The sequence below is a fragment of the Brassica oleracea genome, chromosome C2, assembly GCF_000695525.1.
Source record: "Brassica oleracea var. oleracea cultivar TO1000 chromosome C2, BOL, whole genome shotgun sequence".
Lineage (NCBI taxonomy): Eukaryota > Viridiplantae > Streptophyta > Magnoliopsida > Brassicales > Brassicaceae > Brassica > Brassica oleracea.
Window position 1 is genome coordinate 10249799 of NC_027749.1, and position 6000 is coordinate 10255798.

Here is a 6000-nt window from a genome sequence, read left to right on the forward strand (position 1 = left end):
ATCAGCTTTACATAGCTTGTTAACGCCCTAACAACTACTACTGAAAGACTCCTAATCTACCCAAACTTGTCTCTCTGTCGTCAGTACTTCAGTACGACCCAAGAACACCCTTACGAGATTTTCACCCTTCCTCTATAATAATAGCCAGTGTCTTCTGAAATACACACGACTCCATAGCTCTTTTATAGTGATCCTCACGTTCCTAAAACCCTAGTCTCCAAGGAACATGGATATGGACAACTTCCATATCAATAAGTACACTTTCCTTTTCTAGAAATGCACTTATTCCTCAAGGCATAAACTTGTTCCCCAAGTTTATCTCTTACCTTTTCTCTACGGTATAAACTTGCTCCTCAAGTTTGTCCCACGCCAGCTCAGCATCTTGCGTCCACATGGTCTCTACCACTCCGCATGCCTCCTGGTTAACTCTCTGATGCACACTGCCTCAGCAACTACTTCAACGACTACGTCAAGACATAAACCCTCAGTTTATCCTTCTCTATCTCAGCATATCTTGCATCCACATGGTAATCCACCACTCCGCATATGTAGTAACGACTAATGCATCTAGCATCAGTGATTTCGTCGTCTAGTTAGTCATGGAACACTATTGACATCTACAATCTCCACTTGCATCTTCACATGTGTAAAATTTTGGGCTTGGATTCTTGTGAGTGTTTGACGTGAGAATCAAACAGAAGTCAACACCACAGGGATAGCAGTAGCGATTCTAGGGAGTTTCGCAACCCCCGCTTCAGCTTCTGCTTCGATTGCAGCGAGTTCAAGAAAGAAATCATCGGGATCTTCGACCTGAATCGTGTATCTCGTGAAAAACTGTTTCAGTGCTATGGGATTTTCGCGGTTTTTATTTTGATTTCTTGATTTACAATGAAACGTATAGAAGCAAAACAATTGGGTTCAAGCCCATCGAGATTAAGCCTAATATTTTTTCTATATTTTTTTTTCAAAAACTTATGAATATAAAAATATACCTCAGTCTTTCATGATATATTTTTTCTTTTGTTTTAACCAACCATTTAATGGGATTTCATTGTTAAAACTTTACAAAAGATGACCACCAGATGAGATATATAAATCGTCTAAAAGCATTTCCAAAATCAACTTCATTTTAAGATTCGACAAAACCTTGAATTTAAGGTTTTATATAATGGTGTTTATCTCCAAAACTAAAATTTTATACTGAACTTTAAAAAAATTATAATTTATAATTTACATTTTTACTATTGATTAAAATTAGTTAAAATCATATATACAACTTTTAAAATTAATAAATATAAATTATATAATTATTATTTATAATACTATTATGAATTTATTCAATCTAAAAATAAAATAATAATTTATTGAAATTCATTAACAACAAAGCCTTTCGATTAAGCCAAATTATATAGATAAAGAGATTTTATAGATTATAGTATTGTTTAGACTTTATATATGATATTTAGATTATAAAATATATGTAAAGTTTTTTTAAAATATGAATTATAAGGATTCACTATTAAAGTTGATAAAATTCTTTGGAAGAAACATAAGTGTAATGATTTAAAAATATTCAAATATAAGGTTTTAAACTGTAAAAATTTATTTAGATTTTTTTTTTTTGATAATCCAGGTAATCCGGACACCCCGGAGGGAACCCGACTAGCGCCTAAATACACCTCCGCAGAAGACATCCTGGAGGACCGCATTTTTATCTCATTTTAATCGACGGTGGCCAGCGGGATTCAAAAATCTTATAATTTAAGGTTTTAAAGTTGTTTAGAATGCACAAAACTTTATATTTGAAGTTATAAGGTTGTTTTTGGAGATATGTTCTAAATGTATATGAATTGGTTTTATTATGTTTTTTGTTTGACTATACCATGTTTCTGATATTAATACAAACTAATTCTGCACAGGGTGGAAACTAGGACCACGATCCACAGTCCTCTTAATCAACAATAAAAGAAAATTTTGCAAACCACCTAATTATAAACACAAGAAAATAGAACAAATCATCTGGCGTGGTAGGTTAGTGGTTTAAACACATGTCATATAGTTAACCTTCCTATGTTGTAGTGTCTCATTTTTTCCCTTAGCTTTGTAATAAGTTGCTGATGCTGGTATAAATTTTAACATTTGCACCTAAAATTTTTTTTTACAAAAAATAACAATAATAATGATTAACTTCATGTTACTAATATTAACAAAAAGCTGATTCCAAGCCAAGAAGAGATTATGACTGGAACAGCTCAAACTCCTGTGAGAGCATCTCCAACAAGGAATTTCATTTTAAGGGCCACTGACTCTCAAAATGAGGGTTTGAGGATGGATTACTCCAATAAGGATCCTCAAATTTATCTTTATTTTTTTTTGTAATTTGTATTTCAGTCCTCAACTTTAATATAAGTTAACTATCATCATTATATTTTTCATAGATAGATAGTCACTACAAGAAAACAGCTCATACGGACGGTTTCGTCGGAAATCCGTCGGAATAAGCCATTTCCGACAAATTTCCGACGAAAACAGTCATCGGTTATAACTCGTCGGAAATAAAAATTTCGTCAGAAATATCCGACGAAATCCGACGGATATATTTCTGACAAAATTCCGACGGAAAAAATTCCGACGGATAGATTTCCTACGAAATTTCGACGGACAGATTTCCGACGAAATTTCGACGGACAGATTTCCAACAAAATTTCGACAGACAGATTTCCGACGAACATATTTCCGACGAACATATTTCCGACGAAATTCCGACGGACTTTATAAATTATTTTAAAAAAAATAAAATGGATTTTAATAAATATTTTTAATTCATTAAATATATATAAAATTTTAAAATTAGAAAAACTTTTTTTAAGATAATTATTTTTTAAAAATCATTTATAATAAATATTTTTAATTCTTTATATATATATAATTAAAATTAGAAAAACGTTTTTGTAGTATAATTTTTTTTTAAATCCTTTATAATAAATGTTTTTATAAATTTTTAAAAATATAAAACGGTTTATAAATTGAAAATATTTTAAAACAAAGAGAAAACGTTTTTAAAAATTTTTAAATTTTTTTTTTGTAATTGAAACCTTTTTCTACTAACTGAAAAACGTTTTAATTAAATCTAAAAAAAAACAAAAAAACATTTTATTGATTGAAAAGGTTTTTAAAAAGGTGAAAAAGGTTTTGATAAATTTTAGAAACCAGAAAACGATTTATAAATTATAACAAACTTAAATTTTTTTTATAGAAACTTAAAATGTTTTATAAAAATCTTAAAACGTTATATAAAATTATAAAAATATTTTGAAAAAATAAAAGATAATAAAAACTTGAAAGCATTATATATATATATTTTAAATAAAACTTTTCAATAATTATAAATACACAAAAAATGTTCTTATAAAAATATTTAACATATAATTTGTAAAATCTTAATATCTAAAAGTTTCAATCTACATACAAAACAACAACCTAAAACAAAATCTAACAGCATATAACTCCTAAAGCTATCAATTATATCCTAAATCTTCAGATTCAAAACCTAAAATCCACAATTCTAATATTCCAACCTAAAAAAATGTAATCTAAAGAAGGGTTTAGATGACTTACATGATTGGGGAAGAGATTTGGAGGATTTGGGGTCGGAGTCACAGATTTGTGAGAGAGAGAGAGAGGAGTAGGACTGCAAAGATTGCAGAGGAGAAGAGAAAAAATGAGGAAGAAGAAGAAGGGTCGGCTTATGTATTAAAAATAAACCGACGGACAATTTCCATCAGAATTCGGTAGGTTCTATTTTAAGCGGTTAATCAAATAAATTTCGCTAATTTTCTTCCCGGGTAAAGTGAAAAAGTCCGACGAAATCTGTTCGTCACATTTATTTCGTCGGAATGTTTCGAGAATATCGCCAAATGAAGCCTCGAGAAACTATGAGTTTCTGCATGTCTTTTGATTGGTCGGGGTTAGAGTCCGTCGGAATTTCGTTGGTATATTCCGTCGGAATTTGGTCGGAATTTTTGACGGATTTCCGACGGAATTTAGAGAAATAAGAATTTGGGGTTTCAAAACAACAGTCTTATGATCACATAGAAATCTTTGATAGTATATAAATGATTTATAAGAGGTTTGACTAAAATAGTTACTTGTTTCACTCGATACTATACAAAATCAAAATCTACTCTTATATTACCGTAATATGTTTGTATAAGTATATAAGTGTTATTGGAGGATGTTACGAATACGTTGATATGTATACATAAATAATTTTTTTATATAAAAAACTTTAACGGTGTGAACTAATTTTATATTATAAATTTATATATGTGTTATTTGGATATTTTAAGTATCAATACATTTATAATAACTTTGCAAATCTAAAATCTGTTTCGTCTTGAAAATTCCGACGACATTCCGACGAAAGTCAAAAACCCGTCGGATTTCCGTCGGAATATTTCGATGGAATTCCCACGAACTTCAAATCCCTATCGAAACCCCAAAATTATAATATTATGTCGGAATTTTGTTGGATATTTCCGACGACCTGACTTTCGTCGGTATTTCGTCGGAGTTTTCCGACGAAATACCGACGAAATACCGACGAACATGAAATTAAATGTTTCGTAGGTATCTCGTCGGAATGTTGTCAAAGAAAACCGACGAAAATATTGTCCGTCGGAATGTCCGTCGGAATGTCCGTCAGAATGTTGCGTGTTTTCTTGTAGTGAGTACATACACATTGAAATTATTAAACACAATATTTATGAATACAATTTTGTATAATAAAAATTACATAAAATAATAATAAAACACACATTAATTCATAAAAATATATAAAATAAAAATTACTCATTATTTTCATTTCCGTAGTATTATATATGATCAATCAACGCATTTCGAAGTAAGAAATGAGCCTCTTGATTTTTTATCAGAAGATTACGAATTAAAAATTGTTGGAAACAAGCATTTTCATTTATCGCCATTTCAACGGTTGCTTGTGGTGCCGGTCTTGCAATTTTCATTTATCGCCATTTATCAGTGTATGGATTATAATTTGTGTAATATATGTGTGTAATATTTATTGTTAAATATTTAATCTTGCAATTTTGATCTTTAATTTGTAATATATTGTTCAATGTAATAAAATAGTTCAGTGAAATAATACATATATTTTATGTAATATTATTTTTTATTAATTATTTTAGTTTTAACATATTTATATATTTTATGTATTAATAATATATATATGTATATATAAGATATGTTTGAAAATTTAAGTGAAATATAGTTATAAGGATTAAAGTGATAAGAAAATTAATACTAGTACAAATATATGTATATTACAAATTTATAAGAACTAAAATTCAAAGTAAATAGTGTTTTGAGGACCTGAATAGTAGAACTTCAAATTTGAGGTTTATCAATTCAAGCTCTCAAAATTTGAAGGTTTAAAGGTCTGTTGGAAAGCTAAAAACCTCAAAATTTGAGGGTTTGAAGGTCTATTGGAGAGGTTCTTAGTAAAAAAAAGCAGAACAAGATGCTTTAAGACCGAGGAAGTGATTGGTATTTACACATTTGGGCTTTGAAGACTTAAATTTGGATATGACAAGTGAATTACGCATCAAGCGTTGGTGTAGGTTGACAAGTGACCATATTCACCGAAAACCAGAAAAATAGTGCACGGGCCCTTGCGCTCAAGCTGGCCGAAGCAGTTCAGTTGGTTAGATTATTAGTACAATGCCGCCTCATCCAATACCAATAGCTTAGAGACAATGTACCACTTTCTTGTCCGGGTCCCGAGATATTCAGTTTGAAGCGAATGTGGTGATGTAAAGTACTTTTAGATAAATTTTATATTAATTAGTTAAATTTCAAAACGTTTAACCGGTCTACATTTTCTTGTAAAGGACCGACATGACATGCAATAAGGCTAAACACCTTAATAAAGCTTAAATGCAGCCATCAATCCTCTAGACTATATCTGCGAAGTTATTTTAC